This window comes from Hyla sarda, unplaced genomic scaffold (genome assembly GCF_029499605.1).
Source record: "Hyla sarda isolate aHylSar1 unplaced genomic scaffold, aHylSar1.hap1 scaffold_588, whole genome shotgun sequence".
NCBI lineage: Eukaryota > Metazoa > Chordata > Amphibia > Anura > Hylidae > Hyla > Hyla sarda.
The window spans coordinates 139,747-167,518 of record NW_026610601.1 but is presented as its reverse complement, the minus strand read 5'-3'; the positions used below and the strand labels follow the sequence as shown (position 1 = coordinate 167,518).

The 27,772-nt window shown below is 47.4% G+C and overlaps 9 non-coding genes across 9 annotated transcripts; all 9 read right to left on the bottom strand.

Annotated features, from left to right (window-relative positions):
• Window positions 1–7,702: 7,702 nt before the first annotated feature.
• On the bottom strand, window positions 7,703–7,893 carry LOC130340300 (U2 spliceosomal RNA). Its single transcript, XR_008880449.1, has one exon. It is a non-coding gene; the product is annotated as a U2 spliceosomal RNA (small nuclear RNA).
• Window positions 7,894–9,984: 2,091 nt separating this feature from the next.
• LOC130340298 (U2 spliceosomal RNA) lies at window positions 9,985–10,175 on the bottom strand. The gene has a single exon (XR_008880448.1). It is a non-coding gene; the product is annotated as a U2 spliceosomal RNA (small nuclear RNA).
• Window positions 10,176–12,265: 2,090 nt separating this feature from the next.
• Window positions 12,266–12,456, bottom strand: LOC130340297 (U2 spliceosomal RNA). Its single transcript, XR_008880447.1, has one exon. It is a non-coding gene; the product is annotated as a U2 spliceosomal RNA (small nuclear RNA).
• A 2,087-nt stretch (window positions 12,457–14,543) lies between these two features.
• Window positions 14,544–14,734, bottom strand: LOC130340296 (U2 spliceosomal RNA). Its single transcript, XR_008880446.1, has one exon. It is a non-coding gene; the product is annotated as a U2 spliceosomal RNA (small nuclear RNA).
• Window positions 14,735–16,816: 2,082 nt separating this feature from the next.
• LOC130340295 (U2 spliceosomal RNA) lies at window positions 16,817–17,007 on the bottom strand. The gene has a single exon (XR_008880445.1). It is a non-coding gene; the product is annotated as a U2 spliceosomal RNA (small nuclear RNA).
• Window positions 17,008–19,099: 2,092 nt separating this feature from the next.
• On the bottom strand, window positions 19,100–19,290 carry LOC130340294 (U2 spliceosomal RNA). The gene has a single exon (XR_008880444.1). It is a non-coding gene; the product is annotated as a U2 spliceosomal RNA (small nuclear RNA).
• Window positions 19,291–21,373: 2,083 nt separating this feature from the next.
• Window positions 21,374–21,564, bottom strand: LOC130340293 (U2 spliceosomal RNA). The gene has a single exon (XR_008880443.1). It is a non-coding gene; the product is annotated as a U2 spliceosomal RNA (small nuclear RNA).
• A 2,092-nt stretch (window positions 21,565–23,656) lies between these two features.
• LOC130340292 (U2 spliceosomal RNA) lies at window positions 23,657–23,847 on the bottom strand. Its single transcript, XR_008880442.1, has one exon. It is a non-coding gene; the product is annotated as a U2 spliceosomal RNA (small nuclear RNA).
• Window positions 23,848–25,931: 2,084 nt separating this feature from the next.
• On the bottom strand, window positions 25,932–26,122 carry LOC130340291 (U2 spliceosomal RNA). Its single transcript, XR_008880441.1, has one exon. It is a non-coding gene; the product is annotated as a U2 spliceosomal RNA (small nuclear RNA).
• Between the last annotated feature and the right edge of the window lie 1,650 nt (window positions 26,123–27,772).

Below are 27,772 nucleotides of genomic sequence, written 5' to 3'. Positions count from 1 at the left end.
AACAAGGTCCCCTTCATGGGCACTATCACTGCTTGCTGTCAGGGAGGCTGCCAGACAATTTTCCATGCACACTCTGGGCTGGGGGGCAGTCAACCACCAGTACACACAGCAGAACCTAAACCCATACCATTATTGCTAAGCAGCAAGACAGGGGCCCATTGCACTCCCACGGGGCCTTTTTAAATGCAATCCATAACCCGGATTTGCCAGGAACCCTTCTTACTCCTCCTACTTGCATGTGACACTGGGCTTAGGATCTGCATAGGAAACACACACACAAGCACACACCTACCTTTGTTGCCTGCAGATGCCTCCTTGGCTGTCCCCAAACGGTATCAAACCAACACCCACGGGAAGCTGTAAGCATAGAGGACATGCCTGCACCCCATTGGACTTACCTGTGTGGGTTAAACCCGGGTTATTTGACAACCTATGGCGGTGATGGTTCTGCTCAGGCAGAGCAGTGCTGATGCTCCTCATAAAGCTGTCGCTGCTGTGAAGGTTCTAGGTGACTGTCACGATGCCGGCTGGCAGGTAGTGGATCCTCTGTGCCAGAGAGGGATTGGCGTGGACCGTGCTAGAGGATCGGTTCTAAGTCACTACTGGTTTTCACCAGAGCCCGCCGCAAAGCGGGATGGTCTTGCTGCGGCGGTAGTGACCAGGTCGTATCCCCTAGCAACGGCTCAACCTCTCTGGCTGCTGAAGATAGGCGCGGTACAAGGGAGTAGACAGAAGCAAGGTCGGACGTAGCAGAAGGTCGGGGCAGGCAGCAAGGATCGTAGTCAGGGGCAACGGCAGGAGGTCTGGAACACAGGCTAGGAACACACAAGGAAACGCTTTCACTGGCACTAAGGCAACAAGATCCGGCGAGGGAGTGAAGGGGAAGTGAGGTGATATAGGGAAGTGCACAGGTGTAAACACTAATTGGAACCACTGCGCCAATCAGCGGCGCAGTGGCCCTTTAAATCGCAAAGACCCGGCGCGCGCGCGCCCTAGGGAGCGGGGCCGCGCGCGCCGGGACAGAACTGACGGAGAGCGAGTCAGGTACGGGAGCCGGGGTGCGCATCGCGAGCGGGCGCTACCCGCATCGCGAATCGCATCCCGGCCAGCGGCGGTATCGCAGCGCCCCGGGTCCGTGGAACCGACCGGGGCGCTGCAGTGAGAGGAGTGTAGCGAGCGCTCCGGGGAGGAGCGGGGACCCGGAGCGCTCGGCGTAACAGTACCCCCCCCCTTGGGTCTCCCCCTCTTCTTGGAGCCTGAGAACCTGAGGACCAGACTTTTGTCCAGGATATTGTCCTCAGGTTCCCAGGACCTCTCTTCAGGACCACAACCCTCCCAATCCACTAAAAAGAAGGTTTTCCCTCTGACCTTTTTAGATGCTAAAATTCCTTTGACGGAGAAGATGTCCGAGGAGCCGGAGACAGGAGTGGGGGGAACAGATTTGGGAGAGAAACGGTTAATGATAAGTGGTTTAAGAAGAGAAACATGAAAGGCATTAGGAATACGAAGAGAAGGAGGAAGAAGAAGTTTGTAAGAGACAGGATTAATCTGGCGCAAAATCTTGAAAGGACCAAGATAGCGTGGTCCCAACTTATAGCTAGGGACACGGAAGCGGACATATTTGGCGGAGAGCCATACCTTGTCTCCAGGGGAAAAAATGGGAGGAGCTCTTCTTTTCTTATCCGCGAATCTCTTCATGCGTGAAGAAGCCTGTAAGAGAGAATTTTGGGTCTCTCTCCATATGATGGAAAGATCACGAGAAATTTCATCCACAGCGGGCAGACCAGAGGGCAAGGGGGTAGGGAGGGGGGGAAGAGGGTGACGGCCGTACACCACGAAAAACGGGGATTTGGAGGAAGATTCAGAGATTCTGAAATTATACGAGAATTCGGCCCAAGGTAGAAGATCTGCCCAGTCATCCTGGCGGGAGGAAACAAAATGTCGTAAATAGTCACCCAAGATCTGGTTAATTCTTTCTACTTGTCCATTGGATTGAGGATGGTATGCAGAAGAAAAATTTAATTTAATCTTGAGTTGTTTACAGAGAGCCCTCCAGAATTTAGACACAAATTGGACGCCTCTATCCGAGACGATCTGCGTAGGCAACCCGTGAAGACGAAAAATGTGTACAAAAAATTGTTTAGCCAACTGAGGCGCTGAAGGAAGACCAGGAAGAGGGATGAAATGTGCCATTTTGGAGAATCGATCAACGACCACCCAAATAACAGTGTTGCCATGGGATGGGGGTAAGTCAGTAATAAAATCCATACCAATCAGAGACCAAGGTTGTTCGGGAACAGGCAGAGGAAGAAGAAAACCAGCGGGCTTCTGGCGAGGAGTCTTATCCCGGGCACAGATAGTGCAGGCTCGCACAAAGTCCACCACATCAGTCTCTAGAGTCGGCCACCAATAGAAGCGAGAGATGAGTTGCACAGATTTCTTGATGCCCGCATGACCTGCGAGATGGGAGGAGTGACCCCATTTGAGGATTCCGAGGCGTTGGCGTGGAGAAACAAAGGTCTTTCCTGGAGGAGTTTGCCTGATGGAGGCTGGAGAAGTGGAAATCAGGCAGTCAGGAGGAATGATGTGTTGAGGAGAGAGTTCAATTTCAGAAGCATCTGAGGAACGAGAGAGAGCATCGGCCCTAATGTTCTTATCAGCAGGCCGAAAGTGAATTTCAAAATTAAATCGGGCAAAGAACAGAGACCACCTGGCCTGACGAGGATTCAGCCGTTGGGCAGACTCGAGGTATGAGAGGTTCTTGTGATCGGTGTAAATAATAACTGGAAATCTTGATCCCTCCAGCAGATGCCTCCATTCCTCAAGTGCTAATTTAATGGCTAGAAGCTCTCGATCCCCGATGGAGTAGTTCCTCTCCGCCGGAGAGAAGGTCCTAGAAAAAAACCCACAAGTAACAGCATGCCCGGAAGAGTTTTTTTGTAGAAGGACAGCTCCAGCTCCCACTGAGGAGGCATCAACCTCCAATAGGAAGGGTTTAGATGGGTCAGGTCTGGAGAGCACGGGAGCCGAAGAGAAGGCAGACTTGAGTCGTTTAAAGGCGTCTTCCGCTTGAGGAGGCCAAGACTTGGGATCGGCATTTTTTTTGGTTAAAGCCACAATAGGAGCCACAATGGTAGAAAAATGTGGAATAAATTGCCTGTAATAATTGGCGAACCCCAAAAAACGTTGGATGGCACGGAGTCCGGAGGGGCGTGGCCAATCTAAGACGGCAGAGAGTTTATCTGGATCCATTTGTAGTCCCTGGCCAGAGACCAAGTATCCTAGAAAAGGAAGAGATTGGCATTCAAACAGACATTTCTCAATTTTAGCATAGAGTTGATTGTCACGAAGTCTCTGAAGAACCATACGGACATGCTGGCGGTGTTCTTCTAGATTGGCCGAAAAAATTAGGATATCATCAAGATATACAACAACACAGGAGTATAACAGATCACGAAAAATTTCATTAACAAAGTCTTGGAAGACAGCAGGGGCGTTGCACAGGCCAAAGGGCATGACCAGATACTCAAAGTGTCCATCTCTGGTGTTAAATGCTGTTTTCCACTCATCCCCCTCTCTGATGCGGATGAGGTTATAGGCGCCTCTTAAGTCCAATTTAGTAAAGATGTGGGCACCTTGGAGGCGATCAAAGAGTTCAGAGATGAGGGGTAAGGGGTAGCGGTTCTTAACCGTGATTTTATTAAGTCCGCGGTAGTCAATGCAAGGACGTAGAGAGCCATCTTTTTTGGACACAAAGAAAAATCCGGCTCCGGCAGGAGAGGAGGATTTACGGATAAAGCCCTTTTTTAGATTCTCCTGGACGTATTCAGACATGGCAAGAGTCTCTGGGGCAGAGAGAGGATAAATTCTGCCCCGGGGTGGAGTAGTGCCCGGGAGGAGGTCGATAGGACAATCATAAGGCCTGTGAGGAGGTAGAGTCTCCGCTTGTTTTTTGCAGAAAACATCCGCGAAGTCCATATAGGCCTTAGGGAGACCGGTTACTGGAGGAAGCAGAGAGTTACGGCAAGGGTTACTGGGAACCGGTTTTAGACAGTCCTTGGAACAAGAGGGCCCCCAACTCTTGATCTCCCCAGTGGACCAATCCAGGGTTGGGGAATGAAGTTGAAGCCAGGGAAGTCCAAGGAGAATTTCCGAGGTGCAATTGGGGAGGACCAAAAGTTCGATCCTCTCGTGATGAGATCCGATGCTCATTAGAAGGGGCTCCGTGCGGAAACGTATGGAACAGTCCAATCTTTCATTGTTTATACAATTGATGTAAAGGGGTCTGGTGAGACTGGTCACTGGGATGTTGAACCTGTTGACGAGAGAGGCCAAAATAAAATTTCCTGCAGATCCAGAGTCCAAGAAGGCCACAGAAGAGAAGGAGAAGGCAGAGGCAGACATCCGCACAGGCACAGTAAGACGTGGAGAAGCAGAGTGGACATCAAGGATTGTCTCACCTTTGTGCGGAGTCAGGGTACGTCTTTCCAGGCGGGGAGGACGGATAGGACAATCCCTCAGGAAGTGTTCGGTACTAGCACAGTACAGGCAGAGGTTCTCCATGCGGCGTCGTGTCCTCTCTTGAGATGTCAGGCGAGACCGGTCGACCTGCATAGCCTCCACGGCGGGAGGCACAGGAACAGATTGCAGGGAACCAGAGGAGAGAGGAGCCGAGGAGAAGAAACGCCTCGTGCGAACAGAGTCCATATCTTGGCGGAGCTCCTGACGCCTTTCGGAAAAACGCATGTCAATGCGAGTGGCTAGGTGAATAAGTTCATGAAGATTAGCAGGCATTTCTCGTGCGGCCAGAACATCTTTAATGTTGCTGGATAGGCCTTTTTTAAAGGTCGCGCAGAGGGCCTCATTGTTCCAGGATAATTCAGAAGCAAGAGTACGGAATTGTACGGCATACTCGCCAACGGAAGAATTACCCTGGACCAGGTTCAACAGGGCAGTCTCAGCAGAAGAGGCTCGGGCAGGTTCCTCAAAGACACTTCGAATTTCCGAGAAGAAGGAGTGTACAGAGGCAGTGACGGGGTCATTGCGGTCCCAGAGCGGTGTGGCCCAAGCCAGGGCTTTTCCAGACAGCAGGCTGACTACGAAAGCCACCTTAGACCTTTCAGTGGGGAACTGGTCCGACATCATCTCCAAGTGTAATGAACATTGGGAAAGGAAGCCACGGCAAAACTTAGAGTCCCCATCAAATTTATCCGGCAAGGATAGTCGTAGTCCAGAAGCGGCCACTCGCTGCGGGGGAGGTACAGGAGCTGGCGGAGGAGATGGTTGCTGGAGCTGTGGTAGTAACTGTTGTAGCATAACAGTCAGTTGAGACAGCTGTTGGCCTTGTTGCGCAATCTGTTGTGACTGCTGGGCGACCACCGTGGTGAGGTCAGCGACAACTGGCAGAGGAACTTCAGCGGGATCCATGGCCGGATCTACTGTCACGGTGCCGGCTGGCAGGTAGTGGATCCTCTGTGCCAGAGAGGGATTGGCGTGGACCGTGCTAGAGGATCGGTTCTAAGTCACTACTGGTTTTCACCAGAGCCCGCCGCAAAGCGGGATGGTCTTGCTGCGGCGGTAGTGACCAGGTCGTATCCCCTAGCAACGGCTCAACCTCTCTGGCTGCTGAAGATAGGCGCGGTACAAGGGAGTAGACAGAAGCAAGGTCGGACGTAGCAGAAGGTCGGGGCAGGCAGCAAGGATCGTAGTCAGGGGCAACGGCAGGAGGTCTGGAACACAGGCTAGGAACACACAAGGAAACGCTTTCACTGGCACTAAGGCAACAAGATCCGGCGAGGGAGTGAAGGGGAAGTGAGGTGATATAGGGAAGTGCACAGGTGTAAACACTAATTGGAACCACTGCGCCAATCAGCGGCGCAGTGGCCCTTTAAATCGCAAAGACCCGGCGCGCGCGCGCCCTAGGGAGCGGGGCCGCGCGCGCCGGGACAGAACTGACGGAGAGCGAGTCAGGTACGGGAGCCGGGGTGCGCATCGCGAGCGGGCGCTACCCGCATCGCGAATCGCATCCCGGCCAGCGGCGGTATCGCAGCGCCCCGGGTCCGTGGAACCGACCGGGGCGCTGCAGTGAGAGGAGTGTAGCGAGCGCTCCGGGGAGGAGCGGGGACCCGGAGCGCTCGGCGTAACAGTGACATCACAAATCCCTATGGTTACATACACAACAAAGCTGGGTTGTTGTTGTTTACACTCTGCAAGGCCTGTGGAAGTGAGTGACATCATAGCACTGTAGTTCTGAGGGTTCTAGATGGATGCAACAATCTCCTGTTGCTTCTATGAAGGCCATAATAGACGACATCACCAAACAGCTCCATAGTCACATACACAGCAAAGGAGAGATGTTGTTTACACCTAGTGATGTCAGTGGTATTGAGTGACATCACAGCACAGTGCTAAGGCTCCTGGGCCTGGACACAGCAGCGGCTGCAATATCTCAACGGAGAATACGTTTATATATATGTGTGTGTGTGCGCGTATATATATATATATATATATATATATATATATATATATATATATTTCTCCGCCGAAATCACTTTTAAACCCATTTCCACCTTTTTTTCCCTTCTCTTCCTCTTACTTTTTTTTCACGTTTTTTTACGTTTTTCTCCTTTTCGCCTCTTTTCTGGGCGTATTATTCTTCTTTTTCTTCTTTTTTTTCGTCTAATGCATACCCCATCAGTGCAGCAATGCTTATTCAATACCGCCAGCAGATGGAGACACTGGGGGATAATTTTCTAAGGATTTATACTGATTTTTCCTGTCTGAATTTGTCGCACAGAAAGTTGCAGGCCAAATATGTGTGACATTTCTGCGACTTTAGCTTCTAGAGCATTTTTACAACATTATACATAGGTGCTGAATACATAAAAAGCGACTGTTCAGCGACAGACAAGTCGCATCGGCTGAAAGTAGGCCAGAATGTCAGTCCATGTTGGAGCAGGTTTAGATACAGTCTAAAGCATAGATCTCAAAGTCTGTGCACAGAATTTAGCAAGGGCCTCGCACCTTCTGATGCATCAGGTAGGTGCACAATAGCATAGCCTAACCCTCTGTACTTTGGTCTATATTGATGCGGGACATAGACAGCCAGCTGATGACCAATCCATTAGTGCAATGGATGGCTGGAAGCATTTGTCTTTGCCTTTGCAATACCACAGAAGCAATGCATGGTCAATGTACAGCAATGACACACCTGTGTGAACAGCCAGGAGACCCCCCCCCCCCATGTTATGTTACATAGTTACATAGTTAGTACGGTCGAAAAAAGACATATGTCCATCAAGTTCAACCAGGGAATTAAGGGGTAGGGGTGTGGCGCGATATTGGGGAAGGGATGAGATTTTATATTTCTTCATAAGCATTAATCTTATTTTGTCAATTAGGAACATTCAGCACCCACCCGCTATCAAGGCAGCTGCCTATCATGTCATGCCCTACCTGCACAGGTGTGCTGGCTACTCAAATGATCCAATTAAGGAGGCCATTTAGTCAGCAGCAGCAGAAGTCCTGTGCCTGGACGCTCCAACAGCGGCCAGACACAAGCAGAAGCAGAAGCAGCAGCAGCACCACCTTTTGTTTTTTGGCTGCAGCAGCAGCAGCAGCAAGGCCCACAGGGCTGGCTAGCTGGCTAGCCAGCAAGCAGGTAGCAATGAAAGTAGGAATCTTTCTTTTTAACCCTGTAAGGGGGTGGTGCACTGTACCCGAAGATACTGCCATATCGGGTCAATGCATAGGGCGACGGAAGCAAGCTTCGAAATCGGCCCCCGTTCTCAAAAATCCATTTAATATATGGTCCCCAGATAGGGGACGTATCAGATATTAAACTGATAAGAACAGATACTACACTTGATCTTAGCCAAAAGGCCGAGAAGCGATAACCGTGAAAGGGGTGGGCCCAACAAGGTCCCCTTCATGGGCACTATCACTGCTTGCTGTCAGGGAGGCTGCCAGACAATTTTCCATGCACACTCTGGGCTGGGGGGCAGTCAACCACCAGTACACACAGCAGAACCTAAACCCATACCATTATTGCTAAGCAGCAAGACAGGGGCCCATTGCACTCCCACGGGGCCTTTTTAAATGCAATCCATAACCCGGATTTGCCAGGAACCCTTCTTACTCCTCCTACTTGCATGTGACACTGGGCTTAGGATCTGCATAGGAAACACACACACAAGCACACACCTACCTTTGTTGCCTGCAGATGCCTCCTTGGCTGTCCCCAAACGGTATCAAACCAACACCCACGGGAAGCTGTAAGCATAGAGGACATGCCTGCACCCCATTGGACTTACCTGTGTGGGTTAAACCCGGGTTATTTGACAACCTATGGTGGTGATGGTTCTGCTCAGGCAGAGCAGTGCTGATGCTCCTCATAAAGCTGTCGCTGCTGTGAAGGTTCTAGGTGACATCACAAATCCCTATGGTTACATACACAACAAAGCTGGGTTGTTGTTGTTTACACTCTGCAAGGCCTGTGGAAGTGAGTGACATCATAGCACTGTAGTTCTGAGGGTTCTAGATGGATGCAACAATCTCCTGTTGCTTCTATGAAGGCCATAATAGACGACATCACCAAACAGCTCCATAGTCACATACACAGCAAAGGAGAGATGTTGTTTACACCTAGTGATGTCAGTGGTATTGAGTGACATCACAGCACAGTGCTAAGGCTCCTGGGCCTGGACACAGCAGCGGCTGCAATATCTCAACGGAGAATACGTTTATATATATGTGTGTGTGTGCGCGTATATATATATATATATATATATATATATATATATATATATATATATATTTCTCCGCCGAAATCACTTTTAAACCCATTTCCACCTTTTTTTCCCTTCTCTTCCTCTTACTTTTTTTTCACGTTTTTTTACGTTTTTCTCCTTTTCGCCTCTTTTCTGGGCGTATTATTCTTCTTTTTCTTCTTTTTTTTCGTCTAATGCATACCCCATCAGTGCAGCAATGCTTATTCAATACCGCCAGCAGATGGAGACACTGGGGGATAATTTTCTAAGGATTTATACTGATTTTTCCTGTCTGAATTTGTCGCACAGAAAGTTGCAGGCCAAATATGTGTGACATTTCTGCGACTTTAGCTTCTAGAGCATTTTTACAACATTATACATAGGTGCTGAATACATAAAAAGCGACTGTTCAGCGACAGACAAGTCGCATCGGCTGAAAGTAGGCCAGAATGTCAGTCCATGTTGGAGCAGGTTTAGATACAGTCTAAAGCATAGATCTCAAAGTCTGTGCACAGAATTTAGCAAGGGCCTCGCACCTTCTGATGCATCAGGTAGGTGCACAATAGCATAGCCTAACCCTCTGTACTTTGGTCTATATTGATGCGGGACATAGACAGCCAGCTGATGACCAATCCATTAGTGCAATGGATGGCTGGAAGCATTTGTCTTTGCCTTTGCAATACCACAGAAGCAATGCATGGTCAATGTACAGCAATGACACACCTGTGTGAACAGCCAGGAGACCCCCCCCCCCCCATGTTATGTTACATAGTTACATAGTTAGTACGGTCGAAAAAAGACATATGTCCATCAAGTTCAACCAGGGAATTAAGGGGTAGGGGTGTGGCGCGATATTGGGGAAGGGATGAGATTTTATATTTCTTCATAAGCATTAATCTTATTTTGTCAATTAGGAACATTCAGCACCCACCCGCTATCAAGGCAGCTGCCTATCATGTCATGCCCTACCTGCACAGGTGTGCTGGCTACTCAAATGATCCAATTAAGGAGGCCATTTAGTCAGCAGCAGCAGAAGTCCTGTGCCTGGACGCTCCAACAGCGGCCAGACACAAGCAGAAGCAGAAGCAGCAGCAGCACCACCTTTTGTTTTTTGGCTGCAGCAGCAGCAGCAGCAAGGCCCACAGGGCTGGCTAGCTGGCTAGCCAGCAAGCAGGTAGCAATGAAAGTAGGAATCTTTCTTTTTAACCCTGTAAGGGGGTGGTGCACTGTACCCGAAGATACTGCCATATCGGGTCAATGCATAGGGCGACGGAAGCAAGCTTCGAAATCGGCCCCCGTTCTCAAAAATCCATTTAATATATGGTCCCCAGATAGGGGACGTATCAGATATTAAACTGATAAGAACAGATACTACACTTGATCTTAGCCAAAAGGCCGAGAAGCGATAACCGTGAAAGGGGCGGGCCCAACAAGGTCCCCTTCATGGGCACTATCACTGCTTGCTGTCAGGGAGGCTGCCAGACAATTTTCCATGCACACTCTGGGCTGGGGGGCAGTCAACCACCAGTACACACAGCAGAACCTAAACCCATACCATTATTGCTAAGCAGCAAGACAGGGGCCCATTGCACTCCCACGGGGCCTTTTTAAATGCAATCCATAACCCGGATTTGCCAGGAACCCTTCTTACTCCTCCTACTTGCATGTGACACTGGGCTTAGGATCTGCATAGGAAACACACACACAAGCACACACCTACCTTTGTTGCCTGCAGATGCCTCCTTGGCTGTCCCCAAACGGTATCAAACCAACACCCACGGGAAGCTGTAAGCATAGAGGACATGCCTGCACCCCATTGGACTTACCTGTGTGGGTTAAACCCGGGTTATTTGACAACCTATGGCGGTGATGGTTCTGCTCAGGCAGAGCAGTGCTGATGCTCCTCATAAAGCTGTCGCTGCTGTGAAGGTTCTAGGTGACATCACAAATCCCTATGGTTACATACACAACAAAGCTGGGTTGTTGTTGTTTACACTCTGCAAGGCCTGTGGAAGTGAGTGACATCATAGCACTGTAGTTCTGAGGGTTCTAGATGGATGCAACAATCTCCTGTTGCTTCTATGAAGGCCATAATAGACGACATCACCAAACAGCTCCATAGTCACATACACAGCAAAGGAGAGATGTTGTTTACACCTAGTGATGTCAGTGGTATTGAGTGACATCACAGCACAGTGCTAAGGCTCCTGGGCCTGGACACAGCAGCGGCTGCAATATCTCAACGGAGAATACGTTTATATATATGTGTGTGTGTGCGCGTATATATATATATATATATATATATATATATATATATATATATATTTCTCCGCCGAAATCACTTTTAAACCCATTTCCACCTTTTTTTCCCTTCTCTTCCTCTTACTTTTTTTTCACGTTTTTTTACGTTTTTCTCCTTTTCGCCTCTTTTCTGGGCGTATTATTCTTCTTTTTCTTCTTTTTTTTCGTCTAATGCATACCCCATCAGTGCAGCAATGCTTATTCAATACCGCCAGCAGATGGAGACACTGGGGGATAATTTTCTAAGGATTTATACTGATTTTTCCTGTCTGAATTTGTCGCACAGAAAGTTGCAGGCCAAATATGTGTGACATTTCTGCGACTTTAGCTTCTAGAGCATTTTTACAACATTATACATAGGTGCTGAATACATAAAAAGCGACTGTTCAGCGACAGACAAGTCGCATCGGCTGAAAGTAGGCCAGAATGTCAGTCCATGTTGGAGCAGGTTTAGATACAGTCTAAAGCATAGATCTCAAAGTCTGTGCACAGAATTTAGCAAGGGCCTCGCACCTTCTGATGCATCAGGTAGGTGCACAATAGCATAGCCTAACCCTCTGTACTTTGGTCTATATTGATGCGGGACATAGACAGCCAGCTGATGACCAATCCATTAGTGCAATGGATGGCTGGAAGCATTTGTCTTTGCCTTTGCAATACCACAGAAGCAATGCATGGTCAATGTACAGCAATGACACACCTGTGTGAACAGCCAGGAGACCCCCCCCCCCCCCCCATGTTATGTTACATAGTTACATAGTTAGTACGGTCGAAAAAAGACATATGTCCATCAAGTTCAACCAGGGAATTAAGGGGTAGGGGTGTGGCGCGATATTGGGGAAGGGATGAGATTTTATATTTCTTCATAAGCATTAATCTTATTTTGTCAATTAGGAACATTCAGCACCCACCCGCTATCAAGGCAGCTGCCTATCATGTCATGCCCTACCTGCACAGGTGTGCTGGCTACTCAAATGATCCAATTAAGGAGGCCATTTAGTCAGCAGCAGCAGAAGTCCTGTGCCTGGACGCTCCAACAGCGGCCAGACACAAGCAGAAGCAGAAGCAGCAGCAGCACCACCTTTTGTTTTTTGGCTGCAGCAGCAGCAGCAGCAAGGCCCACAGGGCTGGCTAGCTGGCTAGCCAGCAAGCAGGTAGCAATGAAAGTAGGAATCTTTCTTTTTAACCCTGTAAGGGGGTGGTGCACTGTACCCGAAGATACTGCCATATCGGGTCAATGCATAGGGCGACGGAAGCAAGCTTCGAAATCGGCCCCCGTTCTCAAAAATCCATTTAATATATGGTCCCCAGATAGGGGACGTATCAGATATTAAACTGATAAGAACAGATACTACACTTGATCTTAGCCAAAAGGCCGAGAAGCGATAACCGTGAAAGGGGCGGGCCCAACAAGGTCCCCTTCATGGGCACTATCACTGCTTGCTGTCAGGGAGGCTGCCAGACAATTTTCCATGCACACTCTGGGCTGGGGGGCAGTCAACCACCAGTACACACAGCAGAACCTAAACCCATACCATTATTGCTAAGCAGCAAGACAGGGGCCCATTGCACTCCCACGGGGCCTTTTTAAATGCAATCCATAACCCGGATTTGCCAGGAACCCTTCTTACTCCTCCTACTTGCATGTGACACTGGGCTTAGGATCTGCATAGGAAACACACACACAAGCACACACCTACCTTTGTTGCCTGCAGATGCCTCCTTGGCTGTCCCCAAACGGTATCAAACCAACACCCACGGGAAGCTGTAAGCATAGAGGACATGCCTGCACCCCATTGGACTTACCTGTGTGGGTTAAACCCGGGTTATTTGACAACCTATGGCGGTGATGGTTCTGCTCAGGCAGAGCAGTGCTGATGCTCCTCATAAAGTTGTCGCTGCTGTGAAGGTTCTAGGTGACATCACAAATCCCTATGGTTACATACACAACAAAGCTGGGTTGTTGTTGTTTACACTCTGCAAGGCCTGTGGAAGTGAGTGACATCATAGCACTGTAGTTCTGAGGGTTCTAGATGGATGCAACAATCTCCTGTTGCTTCTATGAAGGCCATAATAGACGACATCACCAAACAGCTCCATAGTCACATACACAGCAAAGGAGAGATGTTGTTTACACCTAGTGATGTCAGTGGTATTGAGTGACATCACAGCACAGTGCTAAGGCTCCTGGGCCTGGACACAGCAGCGGCTGCAATATCTCAACGGAGAATACGTTTATATATATGTGTGTGTGTGCGCGTATATATATATATATATATATATATATATATATATATATATATATTTCTCCGCCGAAATCACTTTTAAACCCATTTCCACCTTTTTTTCCCTTCTCTTCCTCTTACTTTTTTTTCACGTTTTTTTACGTTTTTCTCCTTTTCGCCTCTTTTCTGGGCGTATTATTCTTCTTTTTCTTCTTTTTTTTCGTCTAATGCATACCCCATCAGTGCAGCAATGCTTATTCAATACCGCCAGCAGATGGAGACACTGGGGGATAATTTTCTAAGGATTTATACTGATTTTTCCTGTCTGAATTTGTCGCACAGAAAGTTGCAGGCCAAATATGTGTGACATTTCTGCGACTTTAGCTTCTAGAGCATTTTTACAACATTATACATAGGTGCTGAATACATAAAAAGCGACTGTTCAGCGACAGACAAGTCGCATCGGCTGAAAGTAGGCCAGAATGTCAGTCCATGTTGGAGCAGGTTTAGATACAGTCTAAAGCATAGATCTCAAAGTCTGTGCACAGAATTTAGCAAGGGCCTCGCACCTTCTGATGCATCAGGTAGGTGCACAATAGCATAGCCTAACCCTCTGTACTTTGGTCTATATTGATGCGGGACATAGACAGCCAGCTGATGACCAATCCATTAGTGCAATGGATGGCTGGAAGCATTTGTCTTTGCCTTTGCAATACCACAGAAGCAATGCATGGTCAATGTACAGCAATGACACACCTGTGTGAACAGCCAGGAGACCCCCCCCCCCCCATGTTATGTTACATAGTTACATAGTTAGTACGGTCGAAAAAAGACATATGTCCATCAAGTTCAACCAGGGAATTAAGGGGTAGGGGTGTGGCGCGATATTGGGGAAGGGATGAGATTTTATATTTCTTCATAAGCATTAATCTTATTTTGTCAATTAGGAACATTCAGCACCCACCCGCTATCAAGGCAGCTGCCTATCATGTCATGCCCTACCTGCACAGGTGTGCTGGCTACTCAAATGATCCAATTAAGGAGGCCATTTAGTCAGCAGCAGCAGAAGTCCTGTGCCTGGACGCTCCAACAGCGGCCAGACACAAGCAGAAGCAGAAGCAGCAGCAGCACCACCTTTTGTTTTTTGGCTGCAGCAGCAGCAGCAGCAAGGCCCACAGGGCTGGCTAGCTGGCTAGCCAGCAAGCAGGTAGCAATGAAAGTAGGAATCTTTCTTTTTAACCCTGTAAGGGGGTGGTGCACTGTACCCGAAGATACTGCCATATCGGGTCAATGCATAGGGCGACGGAAGCAAGCTTCGAAATCGGCCCCCGTTCTCAAAAATCCATTTAATATATGGTCCCCAGATAGGGGACGTATCAGATATTAAACTGATAAGAACAGATACTACACTTGATCTTAGCCAAAAGGCCGAGAAGCGATAACCGTGAAAGGGGCGGGCCCAACAAGGTCCCCTTCATGGGCACTATCACTGCTTGCTGTCAGGGAGGCTGCCAGACAATTTTCCATGCACACTCTGGGCTGGGGGGCAGTCAACCACCAGTACACACAGCAGAACCTAAACCCATACCATTATTGCTAAGCAGCAAGACAGGGGCCCATTGCACTCCCACGGGGCCTTTTTAAATGCAATCCATAACCCGGATTTGCCAGGAACCCTTCTTACTCCTCCTACTTGCATGTGACACTGGGCTTAGGATCTGCATAGGAAACACACACACAAGCACACACCTACCTTTGTTGCCTGCAGATGCCTCCTTGGCTGTCCCCAAACGGTATCAAACCAACACCCACGGGAAGCTGTAAGCATAGAGGACATGCCTGCACCCCATTGGACTTACCTGTGTGGGTTAAACCCGGGTTATTTGACAACCTATGGCGGTGATGGTTCTGCTCAGGCAGAGCAGTGCTGATGCTCCTCATAAAGCTGTCGTTGCTGTGAAGGTTCTAGGTGACATCACAAATCCCTATGGTTACATACACAACAAAGCTGGGTTGTTGTTGTTTACACTCTGCAAGGCCTGTGGAAGTGAGTGACATCATAGCACTGTAGTTCTGAGGGTTCTAGATGGATGCAACAATCTCCTGTTGCTTCTATGAAGGCCATAATAGACGACATCACCAAACAGCTCCATAGTCACATACACAGCAAAGGAGAGATGTTGTTTACACCTAGTGATGTCAGTGGTATTGAGTGACATCACAGCACAGTGCTAAGGCTCCTGGGCCTGGACACAGCAGCGGCTGCAATATCTCAACGGAGAATACGTTTATATATATGTGTGTGTGTGCGCGTATATATATATATATATATATATATATATATATATATATATTTCTCCGCCGAAATCACTTTTAAACCCATTTCCACCTTTTTTTCCCTTCTCTTCCTCTTACTTTTTTTTCACGTTTTTTTACGTTTTTCTCCTTTTCGCCTCTTTTCTGGGCGTATTATTCTTCTTTTTCTTCTTTTTTTTCGTCTAATGCATACCCCATCAGTGCAGCAATGCTTATTCAATACCGCCAGCAGATGGAGACACTGGGGGATAATTTTCTAAGGATTTATACTGATTTTTCCTGTCTGAATTTGTCGCACAGAAAGTTGCAGGCCAAATATGTGTGACATTTCTGCGACTTTAGCTTCTAGAGCATTTTTACAACATTATACATAGGTGCTGAATACATAAAAAGCGACTGTTCAGCGACAGACAAGTCGCATCGGCTGAAAGTAGGCCAGAATGTCAGTCCATGTTGGAGCAGGTTTAGATACAGTCTAAAGCATAGATCTCAAAGTCTGTGCACAGAATTTAGCAAGGGCCTCGCACCTTCTGATGCATCAGGTAGGTGCACAATAGCATAGCCTAACCCTCTGTACTTTGGTCTATATTGATGCGGGACATAGACAGCCAGCTGATGACCAATCCATTAGTGCAATGGATGGCTGGAAGCATTTGTCTTTGCCTTTGCAATACCACAGAAGCAATGCATGGTCAATGTACAGCAATGACACACCTGTGTGAACAGCCAGGAGACCCCCCCCCCCCATGTTATGTTACATAGTTACATAGTTAGTACGGTCGAAAAAAGACATATGTCCATCAAGTTCAACCAGGGAATTAAGGGGTAGGGGTGTGGCGCGATATTGGGGAAGGGATGAGATTTTATATTTCTTCATAAGCATTAATCTTATTTTGTCAATTAGGAACATTCAGCACCCACCCGCTATCAAGGCAGCTGCCTATCATGTCATGCCCTACCTGCACAGGTGTGCTGGCTACTCAAATGATCCAATTAAGGAGGCCATTTAGTCAGCAGCAGCAGAAGTCCTGTGCCTGGACGCTCCAACAGCGGCCAGACACAAGCAGAAGCAGAAGCAGCAGCAGCACCACCTTTTGTTTTTTGGCTGCAGCAGCAGCAGCAGCAAGGCCCACAGGGCTGGCTAGCTGGCTAGCCAGCAAGCAGGTAGCAATGAAAGTAGGAATCTTTCTTTTTAACCCTGTAAGGGGGTGGTGCACTGTACCCGAAGATACTGCCATATCGGGTCAATGCATAGGGCGACGGAAGCAAGCTTCGAAATCGGCCCCCGTTCTCAAAAATCCATTTAATATATGGTCCCCAGATAGGGGACGTATCAGATATTAAACTGATAAGAACAGATACTACACTTGATCTTAGCCAAAAGGCCGAGAAGCGATAACCGTGAAAGGGGCGGGCCCAACAAGGTCCCCTTCATGGGCACTATCACTGCTTGCTGTCAGGGAGGCTGCCAGACAATTTTCCATGCACACTCTGGGCTGGGGGGCAGTCAACCACCAGTACACACAGCAGAACCTAAACCCATACCATTATTGCTAAGCAGCAAGACAGGGGCCCATTGCACTCCCACGGGGCCTTTTTAAATGCAATCCATAACCCGGATTTGCCAGGAACCCTTCTTACTCCTCCTACTTGCATGTGACACTGGGCTTAGGATCTGCATAGGAAACACACACACAAGCACACACCTACCTTTGTTGCCTGCAGATGCCTCCTTGGCTGTCCCCAAACGGTATCAAACCAACACCCACGGGAAGCTGTAAGCATAGAGGACATGCCTGCACCCCATTGGACTTACCTGTGTGGGTTAAACCCGGGTTATTTGACAACCTATGGCGGTGATGGTTCTGCTCAGGCAGAGCAGTGCTGATGCTCCTCATAAAGCTGTCGCTGCTGTGAAGGTTCTAGGTGACATCACAAATCCCTATGGTTACATACACAACAAAGCTGGGTTGTTGTTGTTTACACTCTGCAAGGCCTGTGGAAGTGAGTGACATCATAGCACTGTAGTTCTGAGGGTTCTAGATGGATGCAACAATCTCCTGTTGCTTCTATGAAGGCCATAATAGACGACATCACCAAACAGCTCCATAGTCACATACACAGCAAAGGAGAGATGTTGTTTACACCTAGTGATGTCAGTGGTATTGAGTGACATCACAGCACAGTGCTAAGGCTCCTGGGCCTGGACACAGCAGCGGCTGCAATATCTCAACGGAGAATACGTTTATATATATGTGTGTGTGTGCGCGTATATATATATATATATATATATATATATATATATATATATATATATTTCTCCGCCGAAATCACTTTTAAACCCATTTCCACCTTTTTTTCCCTTCTCTTCCTCTTACTTTTTTTTCACGTTTTTTTACGTTTTTCTCCTTTTCGCCTCTTTTCTGGGCGTATTATTCTTCTTTTTCTTCTTTTTTTTCGTCTAATGCATACCCCATCAGTGCAGCAATGCTTATTCAATACCGCCAGCAGATGGAGACACTGGGGGATAATTTTCTAAGGATTTATACTGATTTTTCCTGTCTGAATTTGTCGCACAGAAAGTTGCAGGCCAAATATGTGTGACATTTCTGCGACTTTAGCTTCTAGAGCATTTTTACAACATTATACATAGGTGCTGAATACATAAAAAGCGACTGTTCAGCGACAGACAAGTCGCATCGGCTGAAAGTAGGCCAGAATGTCAGTCCATGTTGGAGCAGGTTTAGATACAGTCTAAAGCATAGATCTCAAAGTCTGTGCACAGAATTTAGCAAGGGCCTCGCACCTTCTGATGCATCAGGTAGGTGCACAATAGCATAGCCTAACCCTCTGTACTTTGGTCTATATTGATGCGGGACATAGACAGCCAGCTGATGACCAATCCATTAGTGCAATGGATGGCTGGAAGCATTTGTCTTTGCCTTTGCAATACCACAGAAGCAATGCATGGTCAATGTACAGCAATGACACACCTGTGTGAACAGCCAGGAGACCCCCCCCCCCCCCCCATGTTATGTTACATAGTTACATAGTTAGTACGGTCGAAAAAAGACATATGTCCATCAAGTTCAACCAGGGAATTAAGGGGTAGGGGTGTGGCGCGATATTGGGGAAGGGATGAGATTTTATATTTCTTCATAAGCATTAATCTTATTTTGTCAATTAGGAACATTCAGCACCCACCCGCTATCAAGGCAGCTGCCTATCATGTCATGCCCTACCTGCACAGGTGTGCTGGCTACTCAAATGATCCAATTAAGGAGGCCATTTAGTCAGCAGCAGCAGAAGTCCTGTGCCTGGACGCTCCAACAGCGGCCAGACACAAGCAGAAGCAGAAGCAGCAGCAGCACCACCTTTTGTTTTTTGGCTGCAGCAGCAGCAGCAGCAAGGCCCACAGGGCTGGCTAGCTGGCTAGCCAGCAAGCAGGTAGCAATGAAAGTAGGAATCTTTCTTTTTAACCCTGTAAGGGGGTGGTGCACTGTACCCGAAGATACTGCCATATCGGGTCAATGCATAGGGCGACGGAAGCAAGCTTCGAAATCGGCCCCCGTTCTCAAAAATCCATTTAATATATGGTCCCCAGATAGGGGACGTATCAGATATTAAACTGATAAGAACAGATACTACACTTGATCTTAGCCAAAAGGCCGAGAAGCGATAACCGTGAAAGGGGCGGGCCCAACAAGGTCCCCTTCATGGGCACTATCACTGCTTGCTGTCAGGGAGGCTGCCAGACAATTTTCCATGCACACTCTGGGCTGGGGGGCAGTCAACCACCAGTACACACAGCAGAACCTAAACCCATACCATTATTGCTAAGCAGCAAGACAGGGGCCCATTGCACTCCCACGGGGCCTTTTTAAATGCAATCCATAACCCGGATTTGCCAGGAACCCTTCTTACTCCTCCTACTTGCATGTGACACTGGGCTTAGGATCTGCATAGGAAACACACACACAAGCACACACCTACCTTTGTTGCCTGCAGATGCCTCCTTGGCTGTCCCCAAACGGTATCAAACCAACACCCACGGGAAGCTGTAAGCATAGAGGACATGCCTGCACCCCATTGGACTTACCTGTGTGGGTTAAACCCGGGTTATTTGACAACCTATGGCGGTGATGGTTCTGCTCAGGCAGAGCAGTGCTGATGCTCCTCATAAAGCTGTCGCTGCTGTGAAGGTTCTAGGTGACATCACAAATCCCTATGGTTACATACACAACAAAGCTGGGTTGTTGTTGTTTACACTCTGCAAGGCCTGTGGAAGTGAGTGACATCATAGCACTGTAGTTCTGAGGGTTCTAGATGGATGCAACAATCTCCTGTTGCTTCTATGAAGGCCATAATAGACGACATCACCAAACAGCTCCATAGTCACATACACAGCAAAGGAGAGATGTTGTTTACACCTAGTGATGTCAGTGGTATTGAGTGACATCACAGCACAGTGCTAAGGCTCCTGGGCCTGGACACAGCAGCGGCTGCAATATCTCAACGGAGAATACGTTTATATATATGTGTGTGTGTGCGCGTATATATATATATATATATATATATATATATATATATATATTTCTCCGCCGAAATCACTTTTAAACCCATTTCCACCTTTTTTTCCCTTCTCTTCCTCTTACTTTTTTTTCACGTTTTTTTACGTTTTTCTCCTTTTCGCCTCTTTTCTGGGTGTATTATTCTTCTTTTTCTTCTTTTTTTTCGTCTAATGCATACCCCATCAGTGCAGCAATGCTTATTCAATACCGCCAGCAGATGGAGACACTGGGGGATAATTTTCTAAGGATTTATACTGATTTTTCCTGTCTGAATTTGTCGCACAGAAAGTTGCAGGCCAAATATGTGTGACATTTCTGCGACTTTAGCTTCTAGAGCATTTTTACAACATTATACATAGGTGCTGAATACATAAAAAGCGACTGTTCAGCGACAGACAAGTCGCATCGGCTGAAAGTAGGCCAGAATGTCAGTCCATGTTGGAGCAGGTTTAGATACAGTCTAAAGCATAGATCTCAAAGTCTGTGCACAGAATTTAGCAAGGGCCTCGCACCTTCTGATGCATCAGGTAGGTGCACAATAGCATAGCCTAACCCTCTGTACTTTGGTCTATATTGATGCGGGACATAGACAGCCAGCTGATGACCAATCCATTAGTGCAATGGATGGCTGGAAGCATTTGTCTTTGCCTTTGCAATACCACAGAAGCAATGCATGGTCAATGTACAGCAATGACACACCTGTGTGAACAGCCAGGAGACCCCCCCCCCCCCATGTTATGTTACATAGTTACATAGTTAGTACGGTCGAAAAAAGACATATGTCCATCAAGTTCAACCAGGGAATTAAGGGGTAGGGGTGTGGCGCGATATTGGGGAAGGGATGAGATTTTATATTTCTTCATAAGCATTAATCTTATTTTGTCAATTAGGAACATTCAGCACCCACCCGCTATCAAGGCAGCTGCCTATCATGTCATGCCCTACCTGCACAGGTGTGCTGGCTACTCAAATGATCCAATTAAGGAGGCCATTTAGTCAGCAGCAGCAGAAGTCCTGTGCCTGGACGCTCCAACAGCGGCCAGACACAAGCAGAAGCAGAAGCAGCAGCAGCACCACCTTTTGTTTTTTGGCTGCAGCAGCAGCAGCAGCAAGGCCCACAGGGCTGGCTAGCTGGCTAGCCAGCAAGCAGGTAGCAATGAAAGTAGGAATCTTTCTTTTTAACCCTGTAAGGGGGTGGTGCACTGTACCCGAAGATACTGCCATATCGGGTCAATGCATAGGGCGACGGAAGCAAGCTTCGAAATCGGCCCCCGTTCTCAAAAATCCATTTAATATATGGTCCCCAGATAGGGGACGTATCAGATATTAAACTGATAAGAACAGATACTACACTTGATCTTAGCCAAAAGGCCGAGAAGCGATAACCGTGAAAGGGGCGGGCCCAACAAGGTCCCCTTCATGGGCACTATCACTGCTTGCTGTCAGGGAGGCTGCCAGACAATTTTCCATGCACACTCTGGGCTGGGGGGCAGTCAACCACCAGTACACACAGCAGAACCTAAACCCATACCATTATTGCTAAGCAGCAAGACAGGGGCCCATTGCACTCCCACGGGGCCTTTTTAAATGCAATCCATAACCCGGATTTGCCAGGAACCCTTCTTACTCCTCCTACTTGCATGTGACACTGGGCTTAGGATCTGCATAGGAAACACACACACAAGCACACACCTACCTTTGTTGCCTGCAGATGCCTCCTTGGCTGTCCCCAAACGGTATCAAACCAACACCCACGGGAAGCTGTAAGCATAGAGGACATGCCTGCACCCCATTGGACTTACCTGTGTGGGTTAAACCCGGGTTATTTGACAACCTATGGCGGTGATGGTTCTGCTCAGGCAGAGCAGTGCTGATGCTCCTCATAAAGCTGTCGCTGCTGTGAAGGTTCTAGGTGACATCACAAATCCCTATGGTTACATACACAACAAAGCTGGGTTGTTGTTGTTTACACTCTGCAAGGCCTGTGGAAGTGAGTGACATCATAGCACTGTAGTTCTGAGGGTTCTAGATGGATGCAACAATCTCCTGTTGCTTCTATGAAGGCCATAATAGACGACATCACCAAACAGCTCCATAGTCACATACACAGCAAAGGAGAGATGTTGTTTACACCTAGTGATGTCAGTGGTATTGAGTGACATCACAGCACAGTGCTAAGGCTCCTGGGCCTGGACACAGCAGCGGCTGCAATATCTCAACGGAGAATACGTTTATATATATGTGTGTGTGTGCGCGTATATATATATATATATATATATATATATATATATATATATATATATATTTCTCCGCCGAAATCACTTTTAAACCCATTTCCACCTTTTTTTCCCTTCTCTTCCTCTTACTTTTTTTTCAAGTTTTTTTACGTTTTTCTCCTTTTCGCCTCTTTTCTGGGCGTATTATTCTTCTTTTTCTTCTTTTTTTTCGTCTAATGCATACCCCATCAGTGCAGCAATGCTTATTCAATACCGCCAGCAGATGGAGACACTGGGGCATAATTTTCTAAGGATTTATACTGATTTTTCCTGTCTGAATTTGTCGCACAGAAAGTTGCAGGCCAAATATGTGTGACATTTCTGCGACTTTAGCTTCTAGAGCATTTTTACAACATTATACATAGGTGCTGAATACATAAAAAGCGACTGTTCAGCGACAGACAAGTCGCATCGGCTGAAAGTAGGCCAGAATGTCAGTCCATGTTGGAGCAGGTTTAGATACAGTCTAAAGCATAGATCTCAAAGTCTGTGCACAGAATTTAGCAAGGGCCTCGCACCTTCTGATGCATCAGGTAGGTGCACAATAGCATAGCCTAACCCTCTGTACTTTGGTCTATATTGATGCGGGACATAGACAGCCAGCTGATGACCAATCCATTAGTGCAATGGATGGCTGGAAGCATTTGTCTTTGCCTTTGCAATACCACAGAAGCAATGCATGGTCAATGTACAGCAATGACACACCTGTGTGAACAGCCAGGAGACCCCCCCCCCCCCCATGTTATGTTACATAGTTACATAGTTAGTACGGTCGAAAAAAGACATATGTCCATCAAGTTCAACCAGGGAATTAAGGGGTAGGGGTGTGGCGCGATATTGGGGAAGGGATGAGATTTTATATTTCTTCATAAGCATTAATCTTATTTTGTCAATTAGGAACATTCAGCACCCACCCGCTATCAAGGCAGCTGCCTATCATGTCATGCCCTACCTGCACAGGTGTGCTGGCTACTCAAATGATCCAATTAAGGAGGCCATTTAGTCAGCAGCAGCAGAAGTCCTGTGCCTGGACGCTCCAACAGCGGCCAGACACAAGCAGAAGCAGAAGCAGCAGCAGCACCACCTTTTGTTTTTTGGCTGCAGCAGCAGCAGCAGCAAGGCCCACAGGGCTGGCTAGCTGGCTAGCCAGCAAGCAGGTAGCAATGAAAGTAGGAATCTTTCTTTTTAACCCTGTAAGGGGGTGGTGCACTGTACCCGAAGATACTGCCATATCGGGTCAATGCATAGGGCGACGGAAGCAAGCTTCGAAATCGGCCCCCGTTCTCAAAAATCCATTTAATATATGGTCCCCAGATAGGGGACGTATCAGATATTAAACTGATAAGAACAGATACTACACTTGATCTTAGCCAAAAGGCCGAGAAGCGATAACCGTGAAAGGGGCGGGCCCAACAAGGTCCCCTTCATGGGCACTATCACTGCTTGCTGTCAGGGAGGCTGCCAGACAATTTTCCATGCACACTCTGGGCTGGGGGGCAGTCAACCACCAGTACACACAGCAGAACCTAAACCCATACCATTATTGCTAAGCAGCAAGACAGGGGCCCATTGCACTCCCACGGGGCCTTTTTAAATGCAATCCATAACCCGGATTTGCCAGGAACCCTTCTTACTCCTCCTACTTGCATGTGACACTGGGCTTAGGATCTGCATAGGAAACACACACACAAGCACACACCTACCTTTGTTGCCTGCAGATGCCTCCTTGGCTGTCCCCAAACGGTATCAAACCAACACCCACGGGAAGCTGTAAGCATAGAGGACATGCCTGCACCCCATTGGACTTACCTGTGTGGGTTAAACCCGGGTTATTTGACAACCTATGGCGGTGATGGTTCTGCTCAGGCAGAGCAGTGCTGATGCTCCTCATAAAGCTGTCGCTGCTGTGAAGGTTCTAGGTGACATCACAAATCCCTATGGTTACATACACAACAAAGCTGGGTTGTTGTTGTTTACACTCTGCAAGGCCTGTGGAAGTGAGTGACATCATAGCACTGTAGTTCTGAGGGTTCTAGATGGATGCAACAATCTCCTGTTGCTTCTATGAAGGCCATAATAGACGACATCACCAAACAGCTCCATAGTCACATACACAGCAAAGGAGAGATGTTGTTTACACCTAGTGATGTCAGTGGTATTGAGTGACATCACAGCACAGTGCTAAGGCTCCTGGGCCTGGACACAGCAGCGGCTGCAATATCTCAACGGAGAATACGTTTATATATATGTGTGTGTGTGCGCGTATATATATATATATATATATATATATATATATATATATATTTCTCCGCCGAAATCACTTTTAAACCCATTTCCACCTTTTTTTCCCTTCTCTTCCTCTTACTTTTTTTTCACGTTTTTTTACGTTTTTCTCCTTTTCGCCTCTTTTCTGGGCGTATTATTCTTCTTTTTCTTCTTTTTTTTCGTCTAATGCATACCCCATCAGTGCAGCAATGCTTATTCAATACCGCCAGCAGATGGAGACACTGGGGGATAATTTTCTAAGGATTTATACTGATTTTTCCTGTCTGAATTTGTCGCACAGAAAGTTGCAGGCCAAATATGTGTGACATTTCTGCGACTTTAGCTTCTAGAGCATTTTTACAACATTATACATAGGTGCTGAATACATAAAAAGCGACTGTTCAGCGACAGACAAGTCGCATCGGCTGAAAGTAGGCCAGAATGTCAGTCCATGTTGGAGCAGGTTTAGATACAGTCTAAAGCATAGATCTCAAAGTCTGTGCACAGAATTTAGCAAGGGCCTCGCACCTTCTGATGCATCAGGTAGGTGCACAATAGCATAGCCTAACCCTCTGTACTTTGGTCTATATTGATGCGGGACATAGACAGCCAGCTGATGACCAATCCATTAGTGCAATGGATGGCTGGAAGCATTTGTCTTTGCCTTTGCAATACCACAGAAGCAATGCATGGTCAATGTACAGCAATGACACACCTGTGTGAACAGCCAGGAGACCCCCCCCCCCCCCATGTTATGTTACATAGTTACATAGTTAGTACGGTCGAAAAAAGACATATGTCCATCAAGTTCAACCAGGGAATTAAGGGGTAGGGGTGTGGCGCGATATTGGGGAAGGGATGAGATTTTATATTTCTTCATAAGCATTAATCTTATTTTGTCAATTAGGAACATTCAGCACCCACCCGCTATCAAGGCAGCTGCCTATCATGTCATGCCCTACCTGCACAGGTGTGCTGGCTACTCAAATGATCCAATTAAGGAGGCCATTTAGTCAGCAGCAGCAGAAGTCCTGTGCCTGGACGCTCCAACAGCGGCCAGACACAAGCAGAAGCAGAAGCAGCAGCAGCACCACCTTTTGTTTTTTGGCTGCAGCAGCAGCAGCAGCAAGGCCCACAGGGCTGGCTAGCTGGCTAGCCAGCAAGCAGGTAGCAATGAAAGTAGGAATCTTTCTTTTTAACCCTGTAAGGGGGTGGTGCACTGTACCCGAAGATACTGCCATATCGGGTCAATGCATAGGGCGACGGAAGCAAGCTTCGAAATCGGCCCCCGTTCTCAAAAATCCATTTAATATATGGTCCCCAGATAGGGGACGTATCAGATATTAAACTGATAAGAACAGATACTACACTTGATCTTAGCCAAAAGGCCGAGAAGCGATAACCGTGAAAGGGGCGGGCCCAACAAGGTCCCCTTCATGGGCACTATCACTGCTTGCTGTCAGGGAGGCTGCCAGACAATTTTCCATGCACACTCTGGGCTGGGGGGCAGTCAACCACCAGTACACACAGCAGAACCTAAACCCATACCATTATTGCTAAGCAGCAAGACAGGGGCCCATTGCACTCCCACGGGGCCTTTTTAAATGCAATCCATAACCCGGATTTGCCAGGAACCCTTCTTACTCCTCCTACTTGCATGTGACACTGGGCTTAGGATCTGCATAGGAAACACACACACAAGCACACACCTACCTTTGTTGCCTGCAGATGCCTCCTTGGCTGTCCCCAAACGGTATCAAACCAACACCCACGGGAAGCTGTAAGCATAGAGGACATGCCTGCACCCCATTGGACTTACCTGTGTGGGTTAAACCCGGGTTATTTGACAACCTATGGCGGTGATGGTTCTGCTCAGGCAGAGCAGTGCTGATGCTCCTCATAAAGCTGTCGCTGCTGTGAAGGTTCTAGGTGACATCACAAATCCCTATGGTTACATACACAACAAAGCTGGGTTGTTGTTGTTTACACTCTGCAAGGCCTGTGGAAGTGAGTGACATCATAGCACTGTAGTTCTGAGGGTTCTAGATGGATGCAACAATCTCCTGTTGCTTCTATGAAGGCCATAATAGACGACATCACCAAACAGCTCCATAGTCACATACACAGCAAAGGAGAGATGTTGTTTACACCTAGTGATGTCAGTGGTATTGAGTGACATCACAGCACAGTGCTAAGGCTCCTGGGCCTGGACACAGCAGCGGCTGCAATATCTCAACGGAGAATACGTTTATATATATGTGTGTGTGTGCGCGTATATATATATATATATATATATATATATATATATATATATATATATATTTCTCCGCCGAAATCACTTTTAAACCCATTTCCACCTTTTTTTCCCTTCTCTTCCTCTTACTTTTTTTTCAAGTTTTTTTACGTTTTTCTCCTTTTCGCCTCTTTTCTGGGCGTATTATTCTTCTTTTTCTTCTTTTTTTTCGTCTAATGCATACCCCATCAGTGCAGCAATGCTTATTCAATACCGCCAGCAGATGGAGACACTGGGGGATAATTTTCTAAGGATTTATACTGATTTTTCCTGTCTGAATTTGTCGCACAGAAAGTTGCAGGCCAAATATGTGTGACATTTCTGCGACTTTAGCTTCTAGAGCATTTTTACAACATTATACATAGGTGCTGAATACATAAAAAGCGACTGTTCAGCGACAGACAAGTCGCATCGGCTGAAAGTAGGCCAGAATGTCAGTCCATGTTGGAGCAGGTTTAGATACAGTCTAAAGCATAGATCTCAAAGTCTGTGCACAGAATTTAGCAAGGGCCTCGCACCTTCTGATGCATCAGGTAGGTGCACAATAGCATAGCCTAACCCTCTGTACTTTGGTCTATATTGATGCGGGACATAGACAGCCAGCTGATGACCAATCCATTAGTGCAATGGATGGCTGGAAGCATTTGTCTTTGCCTTTGCAATACCACAGAAGCAATGCATGGTCAATGTACAGCAATGACACACCTGTGTGAACAGCCAGGAGACCCCCCCCCCCCATGTTATGTTACATAGTTAC